General features: G+C 37.5%; 1 pseudogene; it reads right to left on the bottom strand.

Moving 5' to 3' along the window:
• Window positions 1-5,330: 5,330 nt before the first annotated feature.
• LOC101965921 (putative RNA-binding protein 23) lies at window positions 5,331-7,514 on the bottom strand (annotated as a pseudogene).
• Between the last annotated feature and the right edge of the window lie 6,718 nt (window positions 7,515-14,232).

Here is a 14,232-nt window from a genome sequence, read left to right as displayed (position 1 = left end):
TTATTAAAAATGTGTCATACATTTTAGAAGAAATCTGGACAATAGGTCTGGCTCCTTCTGCTTCTTCCTGCCACATCTCTCTGGTCCCCATAGCTGGGATCATTTACATAGACTATCACCTAATCTAGGCCTTGGCCATTTCATGACATAAGTGAAACCCTAAATCTATAGGCTCAGCTATCTAATTTTGGTATCTGGATCTGGTACTTGGGCTGTACTATCACCACCTAGTACTTCATATTTACTAAAGGGATCTTGTCTTATCTACTCTACCAGTGAATGGTAACTGTTCCAGAGATACTAGAAGAGTAACAAGGCCTGGAAATAGAACACAGATTCTCTGCAAGACTTAGCCTAGGGGACACACACACACACACACACACACACACACACACACACACACTGCCCCCTTATTCCAAACAAGTTATTTATGCATTCTGCATTCATTTTCTCCTCTATAAAGTGGACATAAGAATAACAAAATTACAGGGTATTGTATAAATCAAAGATTGTTCCCTATTTTGTTACTTGCTAGAGTTCTTCTGATTGTCCTCTCATTTTTTTTTATGCTTCGGTGGGTATCTCTGATATGTGATATCTTAGCATCCATTCCTCTGAAACATCTGCCTGCCCAGAAACTTGCTGTTTTTCCTTCTTAGGATCTTCTGTTGGTCCTGCTTTGGCAGACTGTCTAATATAGAGGTCTTAGCCTTTGTGATATTTTCTTGATCTCATTTGAAAAAACAATAATTTATGATGATAACAATAAGTAATAGCTAACATTTAGAAAAAGCATCTTAATTGCTAGTCAATTCATTAAGCACTTCATATGGGTTATTTTAATTAATCTACAGTATACCCTCTTTAAGTCCAAAGCCTTATGTTATCTCCAGTGTCTTATGTTGTCTTCATTTTACAGTTGAAGAATCAGAGGCACAGAAGGTTGTACATATGGATATCAGGTTTGGAACTCAGTCCTGTTCAGCACTGCATAAAAATAAATAAATAAAATAAAGATATTGTGTCCATATACAACTAAAAAAATATTTTTAAAAAAGCTATGGTGCATTTTCATCAAATTTTCACACACTTGTTCAATTATTTTCTTGGATAAATTCTTAAAGTGAAATTATTGGTGGGTCAAAAGTTATGTACATTTTGGCATGCATTGTCAGACTGCCCTCCACAAACACACATTCCCTCAAACACTTAGGGAAAGTTCTCATCTTCCCAGCTTGACAGCCCCTCATGTTAAAAACCTTTTTTGGTTGTTTTAAAAGCATCTTACATTGTAGAGCTTTTTACCTTTTTGGTCAACTTTTAAAAAATCATTTTCACATTGATTATTCCATTAGATCCTTAAAAATGTTCAGTATTAGGAGGTTTTAGTTATGGATCATGGAATGTTTCAACCTTACAAATTATCAAATCATGTAACCTGGCAAATTGTCTGCTCTACGGTTTTTTAAAGGAAAGTGTTAGGTATTTAATTAAAATTTTCTCCTAAGAAGGAATGCTTTTATAAAACTGAACTTATAAAATTGGATGAATTATTGAGATCCTCCCCTAAAGGTGAGGCTATTTGAGGTCAGATGGACTGAAAGTCTTTTTTTCTTGGGGGGGGGGTAGCTAGAAAAAGCAAGAGTAAGAAAATTGAGAAGAGAGGACCCAGCCAGGCATTGCAATGAGGAGGAGGAAGTTCCACTTAATTACAATTCTACCTACCTCTCTGTCTTTTCTGTTCAACTCCTTTTCTCCTTCATGTCTTCAATAACTGGAAGATTCATAGCTCTAAATTGTAACCATTCTTCCTCCCAATCTATAAGGCACCTCCGTCAATAAATACAATCAAATTTATTTCAACCATGACATCATTGCTTAAATGTTCTTATAATGTTTGTTTGGGAATTGAATTGGGTAGTCCCTTGAAGAAACAAGCCTTATTGTTTGTCATATCTAACCCAATGTATTATAACTCAGGCAGATTATCTTCTTCATTCACCAGACATGGCTCTCTTCTCTTGTCATTTTTACCAAGTTCATCCTCAAAGGAAGCTTTGCATCTGTTGGAAATATTGAAAGGAACCAAAACATGTTCAAAAGAAAATAGCAAAAGAAGAGTTAGGAAAAAAAAAAGGTAGGCATTGAGAGTATTCATGGGAAAAGCATACAGCTTTTCCAGCTGCTGACAAGGAGACCTGATCTGAATGTAAATTCTTGTATGATAATATTCTTTAGAATGCTAAGGCTTTGCATTCATTCCTAAATATCCTGCAATTACTTTGTCATTGAGATAAGGATTCATTACCTATTTTCTTGTAGGAAATGGTAGGTTTCACCATTATGTCTGTTCCTTCTCTTCAATATGGACACACATCTAACCAGCATTTACCAGCTTCCTTGTAGTTTTTTCTGGAGTCATGAAATGTGCAGGGAAACAATGGGGGATCTTCTATATGCCTGATATCAAAAGCCTCTCCATCATTCTGCATTCTCTGGTATTCCCTTTCTGCTGGCTGACAGGCCTTCCAAAGAGAACTGTAAAGCACTAGAAGATTCTAAATCCACTAGATAGATGAATCCTGGATCCCTGAATGACTGCATATAATGGACTTCCCATATACATACATACATTCACATACACCTCATTGAATCTCAATGAACTCTAATTTGATTGAGAAATTAAGCAGTGTAAAATGTCACAAGATTTAGGGCTTCTTTATTACAGTACGGAGTCTATCCTAACATAATATTTTAGCTTACACAAAAATGGCCTTTACTGTTTATTTAGAGCCAATCTTTTATTTATGTTCTTATACAAAATGCAATTTTGGCATGTGTTTACAATTAACTTACACTTGTCGATTGTTTGTGTAATGAATATATAATTCTTAGGCTACCGATATTGGCATTCAAAATATTTTAAATGTTATCAAATTACAATGAGATCCAGAAGTTTATTAGTACTGATTAGGGGAAATTAGGATAAGTAACATCAAAACTTTCCACTTACTCAAGTGGGAAAACAATCATCTTTATTATGCTGCCCTGTAAGTTTTATTTCCTAAGCCTCCACACTGTTACATGTCTCTGATAGTGGCTATTGGGAGTAACCAAGATCCTGTGTACTTAAAGGAAAATGAGATTCTTCAAATTCTTATTTTTCTTCTTTTTACAAGTCTTTCAGAGTCTTTTTCTTCATTCTAAATCTTCTTTGTAGTACTACTATGTGATTTCCCCTTTGACACCTTCTCTACTCTTTCCATTGCATCAAGATCTGCAGATTTATTGTAGACTATAAATAAGCACCTCTTTCTACTTATCATGTGAACTTTAGGAATATTGTAACATTTTGATATGGGAAGCTAAGGTCATCAGACCCATCTTCCTTATCATTAACAGCTTAATATTTCTTAATCACCTTACAGGCTATATTTGTTTTGCTTCAACAGCTTTTTCAAGCTCAAACTAAAGCTCATACAACAAATCAAGCTCATTATCCAAAGTTACCAATGTGTTATAACTGTTTAAATGACTATTGGCCTTATATTGGCAAGAGGAAAAAAATGGAAGATTGAGCTCTTAAAGCATGAAATCAGGCTGGAAGAAAAATACAGGAAATAGATTCCAGGAGTGTTTCCATCAGCAGCTGATCACTGCCAAAGATCAGGTCATGTTGGCCACTGAGGTTTTGCCAAGGAAATGAGTTAACCAACAATGCCAATCACAGGTATTTGAAGAAGAAGACTATTTAGTTTTTCCTTGACAAATAATTGACTGAATCAGGAATGTCCTCAATGATGATGAGGCACCATGCCATAAAATGCTGCATAGAAAGAACATGATCTTAGGAATCAGATTGACCTGGGATCAAATTCTGAATGTGTTTGTCATTGAGCACGTTATATAGACTGACTTTCATTTTTTCATCAACTGCTTCAGAAATTAGCATCTACAAGATTCTGATAATATAAAATGTTCAATAAGTCTTTTATGTTGGTATTTTTGTTGTGTAATTAAACAAAACCTGTAATAGATATTTGCTACTTCAAAATACCAATAGATACTTGCTACTTTAAAAGCTTGCAGGACATGGCACAGTCTATATTTAGGAATACTGCTGTCCAGTGTGAACTTCAAACCCAAGAACCTCACCTGATAGTCACTATGCTCCCTGGCAACCTGTGTTTTCCCTTATAATGTCATTTTTTTTGTTTATCCCCTCATTTAGAGTATATGATTTTCTATTAGAGAAGATAGGGACTTTAGAGCCAACAAGTTGAATCCTACTTTCCTAATCACTGCTCTGATTACAAAAATAAATTTTAATTTCCTTGTGCTTGAAGGGCCCATTGCCTAGTACCAGCAATGTGTAAAGCATGGTCTTGACATATTATAATACAAGTTTATCAAGTTAAGTCTACATAATAAAACTGAAGAAAGTTTCACAAAACTTTTTCATAAGAGAAGATAGTTTGAATCTTAAAGAAAAAAATAGAGACTAAGTTTATGAGGTAGGGCAGGGGTGAGGAAAGAATTCAAGCAAAGAAATAATGAAGTGCCTGGAATAGGGTTTAGTACACAACAAGTATTCAATAAATGTTGTTGAAGGAAGAAAGAGAACATGTGTTTTTTTCAATGGAAAAAAACATTTTGAGGCCTGAGGTTGTGGCTCAGAGGTAGAGTGCTCGTCTATCATGCATGAGGCACTGGGTTTGATCCTCAGCACCACATAAAGTAAAATAAAGACATTGTGTCCACCTATAATTAAACAATAAATATTTTTTAAAAATATTTTGAGGCAATGGTATGCTCAGTGTGAATGTTAGGAGTTAAAGCTGGTAAGATTGGGTTGGATTGTGAAAGCCCCAAATCTGAAAGAGTTTAGACTTTTTGTGTGGGAATCTCTGGAGCTTTTATTTTTTTTAATTTTAATTTTAATTTTTTGGCTTTTATATAAAGTTTATATATATATATATATATATATATATATATATAATTTTTTCTTTTATATGTACATAGACACAAGGATATAAAATCAAGTGAGAAGGGCTTACCCATACTCAGGTAAGGGATGGGAGTGGTTTTAACCACCAGGGTTGAAACATCAGTAGAGGCACATAGGAAGTGGTGAAAAATAGCAGCCTCCCCTCCATCCTCACACCCTAGGCCAAAGGGAGGACTTGAGAAGAAGGACAAGTGTACAAATGAAGATGGAAAGGTATCCCATTTTTTACTTAAACTTCTGAAAGCCCCTGAGGCTTCAATCCCAATTGCCTGGCAGGATAGATCACTACTGTGCCTCCCAATAAGATGCTGAGCCTACGGTAGTAGTTCTGGCTTCAAGCTATAATTAAGCTGAGGCCTGAGCCAGGTGTCATAATGTACATGTCCATATCCATGCTATCTGCCAGGGTCCTTAAAGCAAAAGTCCAGCACCTTCAAAGTGCACCCCGTAACTCCAATGTCCTCTATATTCAGAGATCATGTGGTAGTTTATAGGGTAAAAATATAGGAAGAGAGGTTAGGTCCTATAGTTAATGCCCTATGGCCTTCCCAATGGAGGAAGAATCACTAAGAGGTGATGGGAAAGGGAAAGAAGGTGGTCTTGGGAAAAGATACACAAAGGCAAAAGTGTTCAATGCAGGTGTAGATTGTTTTCTTCAACTGGGGGCTTTGCTTAGCAGAGTCCATTTCCAGTGGGGCATGGGCAGGAGCTCTTCTTGTTGTCTTAAGAGTGGCCCCAAGGTCCTCCAGAATCAATGTCCATGCCCTCAGGATAGCTTGGTCCACAAATGGAAGACAGGGCAGTAGAAGGAGAAGAGAGTGGCAGGACCCAGAGGGTTCACAGAGGTAGTGTGCTGTGCCACTGATTTACATGGTTTTGGGGGTAAAGAGGCTGGAAAGCTGGAAGCACTGGGATGCAATTGCCTGGGAGGCAAGGTTCAAAGCCGGACTCAGAGAAGTCAGAGCTGCTGGGTTCAGGGCCCCCAAAGGAACTGCTCCATTCAGTTGTAAGGCAGCAGCTTGGGCAGCAGCAGCAGCAGCAGCAGCTGTGGTTGGCAGCTGGATTCCAGAGCCTTCTGCCAGTTTGGCCACAAGCTGCAAAGGTCCACCTGCTGATCCCAGATCCAGCTCCTGGTCCCCATCAGGAAAAGTGATGTCTGTGCCACCATCCAGCTGCTCAGTCACTTGGCCAATCCTCATAGGTCGACCAGCAAGTTCAAAACCATTCAACTGTTCCAGGGCCCGCCTAGCACACTCAGAGTCAGAGAATGTAATAAAACCATAACCTTTAGAACGGCCTGTATCTGAGTCTTTCATCAGGATAATATTGTCGATCTTGCCAAAAGGCTCAAAGATGCCCCGGAGCATGTCCTCAGTGATATTGAAGTGCAGAGAGCCCACATACAGGCGCAGTGGTCCACCAGTACCCTTCTGCAGATTGTTGGCCATGGCTGCCAGTCGGTTTTTCTCAGCCTGTGAGGCCTGTACAATGATAGGTACTCCCAGAAGTCGTTGCCCAGTCAGCCCAATGGCCAGTGGCACAGACTGCATTTCACAGAATTCCACATACGCAATGCCTTTAGAACGACGTGAGTTCCGATCTGAGATGATACACACATCATCAACCTTGCCAACAGCAGAAAAAAAGTCCTCCAGGTCTCGAGGCCGGATACGGGCAGCTAATTGCATACAGAAAACTGTGCGGGCATCACGCTCCTCAGGGCTCAGATTATCAATTGGCTACCTGACCGGGCTCTTCTCTTTGAAACGAGGGCTCTTACTGTGTCCATACCTACGTCCAGTGGGAAGTGGAGGACTCCTATAGCGCACACGATCTTCAGGTCGCCGGTCTCGGCTTCGTGACTCACTATTATGTCGCCGATCCCAGCTATGGTTGCGGCTGCGGTGATGACGCTGTGGATCTCGACTTCGGCTGCGACTGTTTCTCCGTCTATGCCAGATCCCGTTCTCGGCTACGACTGCGCTTTCTATCCCTGCTTCTACTATGACTCCGACTCCTCTTCTTCACAGAGCCCTGAATGCTGTCAGTCGTCTGAAGTGGCCAATTTCCCCCTAAAGCCAAGCAAAAGCTGGTGTTTCCAAATCAGGGGTCCTCTTGCTTTTTTATTCAAATGAAATATATCGATGCTAGGACTGATCCACAAATCTACACTGGAAAGCGAAGATTGCTTGTCTCCCCAGTGGTGGTGCTCACACTGGTACCACTGCCACTGTTGCCGGTGTTGCTGGTGGTATTGCTAGGACTGTCCTTTTTAACCTCTTTCCTTTGCTGCTCATCCTCCTCTTTTTTATAGGGAGCTTCCAGCATGGCCTCAATCACTATATCAAAGTCATCAGATGCCATTGTGTCAGATCAGTTCCGGGTCCCCGCAGGGGGGTCCCGGTTCTCTCCGTTCCTTTAGGTGTGTGTGGGGCGTGAAGCTCAGCTATATCCTACGGTCTCAGCTAAAAAAGCAGCACAGCAGTCAGACCTGCTCCTCTTCCCTCAAAAATCTCTGTAGCTTTTAGACAAAGTACCTCATCGGATTCCTATTTTATAAAGGTAGCACATTTCATTGATTCTAAGGCACAGTTTTAAGATATTTTAAAGGCTGTGAAAGTAGAATGCCCTTTACAATTGATGAGATGTCATAGTTTAATTGATAGTGGTTTATTTTTTCCCAGTGGTATATAAAATAATGTTGTTTACAAATGATGGCATCTTATAGTTAGTGAAAAAATGAAATATGGCAGAAGAGGAACAAAAGGACAGTAAAGGGAAGCAAGGAGACCAGTTGGGAGACTATCAAATAGTGTAACTGTGAGATAATGAGATGTAGTGAAAATCAAATATGCTATAGCAGAGTTTGAAATTCCAAAGTAGATTAGAAGTTCCCATTTTAATGGGTTAAATCTACTTTTTGATTTTCCACATTCTTATTCACTTTGTTTTGCTTTACTCTACAGTTAGAAAAAAGCTTCTAGCTTCCCACAAAACCTCTTTTTCCTCAGATGAATAGGCTAACTATAAATAATATTAACTAATATCTACTAGATTTTGAAATTTTGTGTGCCAAGTACAAGCCCTTAGTTCTCCTAAAAGAGAATACTAAGGACTACTGCATACAAGGTGTCTTCTCTTTGTCCTCAGATTTCTTAGAGAAATAAAGAAAATTTATAGTAATGAATGAGGCTTCAAATATCCCCAGGTCCAACATCTTCATTTTATAGATGAGGCAAATGAAGTCCTGGGGTGCTGATTACTTTAATTTGCTGACACTTAGAAGCCTCCTTCATGTGCTCCTGTAACAACAGTCTGCCTATTTTTCTACCTCTGAATTAGTTCTGACTCCAGTGCTAACCTTGAGCAGATAGTGCTAAAGGATCTTCTCCACAAGTGTCACAATTTTTATAATTTTGTTCCTAATTCCTGTCTTTCTGACTCATTCTATAGTTGGAATCTTTTCCCTTTTACCTAGATACCTGATTGTCTGTCCTGTCTTCTTCTCATTAAATATGGCATCTGGGATTAGGATCTGCTACTTGGCAATTTGGTGTCCAAGTTTCTGATGGGGCACAATCTTTTTCTATACACTAGAGTCTATCATATTACCCTGAAGCATTTCACCTGGCAGCAGAGTTTCTATAATCCAGAACTCCCCCACATTATTGTTCTTTCCCTCTGTCTGATTTCAGATTGTATGTGGCTTGCTAGATGGAGCTCTGTTGAATATTTGCTCCAAACTCCCAACTCTGGGATCTTTATTCAATATGAGAAACTCCTTTCTCATCTTTAAGAAGCAATATGTACCAAGAGGGTGTTCAGGGCTGCATCTCTTCTTATTGGTTGGTCCAACTTTCCTGCTCATTGGGGGGTCACTTTTAATTGTCCTCTTTGGTCATGCATCTGTAATGCTTGATCAGCACCAGTGCAGCTTGTCTCCTCTGCTTTCTAGAAATCATTAATTGAACACATGAGCTTGAGTATATGTTAAATGTTTTTGATATCTCTTTTAATCCTCAGAGTAATCTCATCATAAGTTATGATCAGACATATTTTTTTACAGAAGAGAAACTGGCTGAGATAAATGATTTAATTATTCTAAAGGGCCATAGGCTATGTGCCTGAGTCAAGATTCAGGTCAAGGTTCTGGTGACTTCATGTTGACACTATATTGCTTTCCATCCAGGAGCAGCTTGTTGGCCGTGGAGTCTGGTATGCTTATCATATTCCACATTAAAATGTCTCTGCTAGGTTTCACTGTGTTTCCATGTCCCTAGTTGCTGATCAGGGTGGTGGACATTTACCTGTTTAGAACTAGGAGTACGCCCAAGTCTTACTGGCTAACTGGGCTTACAGGTCTTTCTTAACTCCCCAACATCCAGCTCATCCTGATCTTACTACTAGGCTAAATCCTGCTTAGATGAGGCAGAAACTGTACATGTCAGTGTCCAGATCTGTGTGAAGATTTTACATCTTTATTCTGACATTGTTACATTCTGAAGCCACCAAAGGATTAAAGGGAGAGTTCCTTGTTTCTCATTCTGAACTTTATTTTTTTTTTTAGTGTGTGTGTGTGTGTGTGTGTGTGTGTGTGTGTGTGTGTAAAAATAAAATTGGTGGTTTAGGTTTGAGCAGGCCATGAATCCAAATATTATTACAGTTAATGAAATTAATGGTAACTATTATTTGTTGATTATGTATATTGTTCCCAGACTTTATTTACATTCTCTTGTTTAATCCCCAAACAATTCTACATAACTGGGACCATTATATTGGTTTTATAGATGAGGAAAACTAGGCACAAATCAGTTAAGCAACTTGTCTTAGATCATGTTATAGGTTATCAATCGGAGAGTCAGGATTTGGAGATAAGGTATCTGATTTCAGAGCACAAGCTTTCCATCAAAAATAAAGAATTATAATGTTTTATTTAAACAAATAGAAAATTATAGATTGTGTTGTTTTTCAAAGTAATAATGCTGTTACCTTGAGACAATATATATACCCATTTCCTAAGAATATTGACATTTCCCCAAAATATTTTTGGAACTGCCCTTTGATCCAATTATAAATATACTAGAAAATTAGACTTGTTACGTTCCTAGCCTGGTTTTGATTTTAAAACACCATTAGCTTAGTATAAAAATAGTTCCTTCAATCAAACAAATTGATGAATATTGTCCCTCATGGAAATATACAAAATCAATTAATTCCCCAAAGAAGAAATAAAAATGACAAGTAAACATACAAAAATAGTTTAAGCAAATATAGTCAAAGACATGCAAATTATAGTAAGAAAACAATTTTCATCTATTAGATTCACAAAAACCTTAATGACTGGCAATATCCAGACTGGCAAGGCTGGAGGCAACAAGGACTTTCGTGAATTATTGATAGTACTACAACACAGTTCCTTTTATCTGGAAAGAAGTTTGGCAACATATATGAAGTTTTAGCTGGATATATTCCTGATCCAGATATCAAAATTTGTGGGGCGGATGGTTCTGGAGATTGAACTCAGGGGCACTTGACCAATGAGCCACATCCTTAGCCCTATTTTTTGTTTGTTGTTTGTATTTTAATTAGATACAGCATCTCACTGAGTTGCTTCATGCCTTACCTTTACTGAGGCTGGCTTTGGACTCACGATCCTCCTTCTTCAGCCTCCTGAGCCACTGGGATTAGAGGTGTGTGCCCGCACTCCCAGCTCAGATACCACAAATTTTTATTGTATCTGTAAAGATATTCATGATGCATTGTTGATTTTTTTAAAAAGGAATGATATGATAATAATCATGGTAGAATCTAATTTTATTTATATTTATACTTAACTTTATATCCTATCACTATACAAAAAGATATCATATATAAATAAAATTCTGGAAAAAATGTTCACACACATATGATCTACATTGGCACAGACTGCAATAATTTTGAACTGTTTTTAAGACATGAAACATATTCACAAATGAAGTGGACTTGCCATGTCTGAAGACAAGCTTTCTTTATGTGAAACGTGGATCAGTCTCAAAAGAGAATTTACAAAATTGTTTTATAATATAATGGAAAGAAGATCTCCAAATGGTGAAGGCATTCAAGTGCTCAATATGTGAAGGTGTAATTCTGGACTGTTTGTTATCAAAATCTTCATACTGATCTTATTTTTGTACCTCATTTGTTCTGTTTATTTACATCAGTTTTCATTAAAAAATTTGAGACCTGAGCCCTAAAGAAATTCACTCACTCAGTGTATGAACAGGCAGTAATTCCTTTAGCTTTGGCATGCATTAGTAAATGAAAGCATATTTTTAGTTGCTTGACCAAGCTCAGGAATCTGCAAGTCTGCTAACATTGCATTATGTGGATGGTGCCCTGAGTAATACCATGTACCTTATTGCAAAAGCTGAAGATGTGCTTGTGGAATTTATTTTATTTGATTTATAAGGACTGCTGCACACAAATAGATTATTGTAGTGTCTGTGATTAATGGGACACCACATGGCTGCATGGACTTCATAAATCATTTGATGCAATGTCTGAGTGAATTTTACTTGCAAAATCAGTTTCAATCAGCCTGGCTTGAAAACTAGGTAAAGCAGAAGGAGCTGTCAAGTTGTGGGAGGTATCAAGGTGGAGCAGCAGGGAGCACTACATCCAGTTTATATCTCCAGTTATTAGTGCTTTGGAAGAGTGAATACACAGCATGTTAATTAAATCTGCAGATGGAATTGGAAATGTCACAAATGCTGAGAAGGCAAGGGAAATGATACAAATTGGCCTGAAGTGATAAGTGGGGGTTGGAATAAAGACCAAAAAAATGTGACAGATTTGTCTGTGTGCATGAATCTGCGAATGCTTTGAAAAGTTGGTTAATTTTATAACTGCGTTAAGATCCCAAATATCATATAAGATCTATTTGGGAATAATGAATATTTTAGAAAGTGACTGCATGGTTTTATTCAAAGATCAATAATATTCAGCATTTGTTTTTAAAATAATGATTTTATGTCTTTTTCAATACATAGATAATACATATTCATCACAGAAGAATCAGAAGCCTTAGATCAGCAACAATAAAAAAATATTCTTTAGATTTTTAATCGGATATATATTCATATAAACAAAAATGAGGAAATGAACTCATGTTGCATATTTAATTTGGTATCCAGCTTTGTGTTGTTGTGATTATTGTTTTATTTTTTCTTTGTTTTTTCAGTACTGGGAATTGAACCCAAGGTCTTTCATATGCTGGGCAAGTATCCATCAATGAATGACACCCTGCTAGCCCTTTTTTTTAAATACTTTTTTTTAGTTTGTGATGGGCCTTTATTTTATTTATTAGTTTATATGTGATGCTGAGGACTAAACAGTGTATTACACATGCTAAGTGAGCGCTCCATCACTAAGCTACAACCCCAGTCACACCAACCCTTTTATCTCTCTCTCTCTCTCTCTCTCTCTCTCTGTCTATATAGATGAGAGAGAGAGAGAGAGAGAGAGAGAGAGAGAGAGAGAGAGAGAGAGAGAGATGGGTTGATGGGTCTTTATTGTTATTTATTTATATGTGGTGCTGAGAATCAAACCCAGTGCCTCACACATGCTAGGCAAGCATAGAGTGCTTGCCTACAATTGAGCTGCAACTCCAGCCCCACTAACCCTTTTGTTCCATATTTTTATTGGTGCTTTAGAATTACACATAATGGTGAGATTCAATGTTATATACTCATACATGCAGACAACATAACAACATAATTTGGCCAATATAACTCCCCAGTATTTCTCAATATATTTCAGTCAATATCATTCTCCTTCCTCCTTTCCCCTAGTATGCTCCTATACTGATCTCCCTCAATTCTTCTATTTTCATGAGATCCCCTCATTTTCTTTTCCTCTTTCCACATATGAGAGAAAACACAGGAACATTTGCTTTCTGAGTTTGGCTTGTGTCACTTAACATAATGTTTTCAAGTTCCATCCATTTTTCTGCAAATGACATAATTTCATTCATAAAGGCTGAATAAAACTCCATTGTTTATACATATAACATTTCCATTCTGCCTTTTCAGATAGCCATTGAGTAACCAGTCTGGTGTCAGGTACAGTTTCTCAATGAACAAGGCAGACAAGGCTTCTGCTTTTATAGAACTTATACTGAAATGATTGGAGCATAAATCAGCAAAGAAAAAAATCTTATTGGTACTAAATACTTTACATGGAATTAAAATGAAGAGTGTGAGGGTAATCCCAGATAGACTGAATGTTAGAAGAATGTTTTGAATAGGTAATCTTTAAGCTGAAATAGGAATGAGCAAAAGTGAGCAATTGAGTATGAGGTCAGAGGGAACAGCTAATACCAAGCACTAGGCTGAGAACAAGCCTGGGAGACAGGAGGACATTGGCAGGGGGAACAGCTAATACCAAGCACTAGGCTGAGACCAAGCCTGGGAGACAGGAGGACATTGAGGTGGTCCTTAGAAGAAGAGGATTGATGAAGAATACAGGAGAGCCAGACATAGTGAGGAAGGGGAAAAGTCAACGTGTTGGAAGTCTTAATGAATTGCTGATGCAAAGGAAAACTCAGAGCAGTGAACTTTCAGAATAGAGAGACATGAGCAGAGAAGATTATGCTTTAAACTGAGATTATAAAGGAGCTATAGTTATTGGTGATGATGAGGTTAAGCGTAGGAACAAATGAATGAAGAAATTGTGATGGAAAAATAGATCACTGGATGACCGAAGTTCATTAAGAAAAAAATATTTTGTATGGCTTTCTTTACTTTCTTTAGATATATTTTATAGTTAACCTACATAAATACATTTAAAAAAATTAATACAATTCTCTAGCTAAAATACAAAGATAATTAAAAGAAAACACTTATAAAATTTTATGTATTTCAATATTCAAGTGCTTAGATACAATTACATTAGACATAGAAGTAGCATACAGTAGATATATGCTTGCACCTATGCATAGTATCTCCTATGAATTTAACAGCTACAAATACAGATTAATGCAGATGTGTTATGAGGGTGACTTAAGTAGCATTGCTTCAAGTGATACACATACATTTCTAAAATGGAAAAGACCTACTTCCAAGAACTCATTGTATAATTCTGAATTTTACAAAAGAGCAGTCTTCTATTTATTGGATAATTGCATTCCTGAAAAATTCCATATTAAAACTTCACAAATCCTGTAATTCCAGTGGTTGGGGAGGCTG

The sequence above is a fragment of the Ictidomys tridecemlineatus genome, unplaced genomic scaffold, assembly GCF_052094955.1.
Source record: "Ictidomys tridecemlineatus isolate mIctTri1 unplaced genomic scaffold, mIctTri1.hap1 Scaffold_35, whole genome shotgun sequence".
NCBI classification, from domain to species: Eukaryota; Metazoa; Chordata; class Mammalia; order Rodentia; family Sciuridae; genus Ictidomys; species Ictidomys tridecemlineatus.
This window is presented reverse-complemented; position numbering and strand designations above follow the sequence as displayed.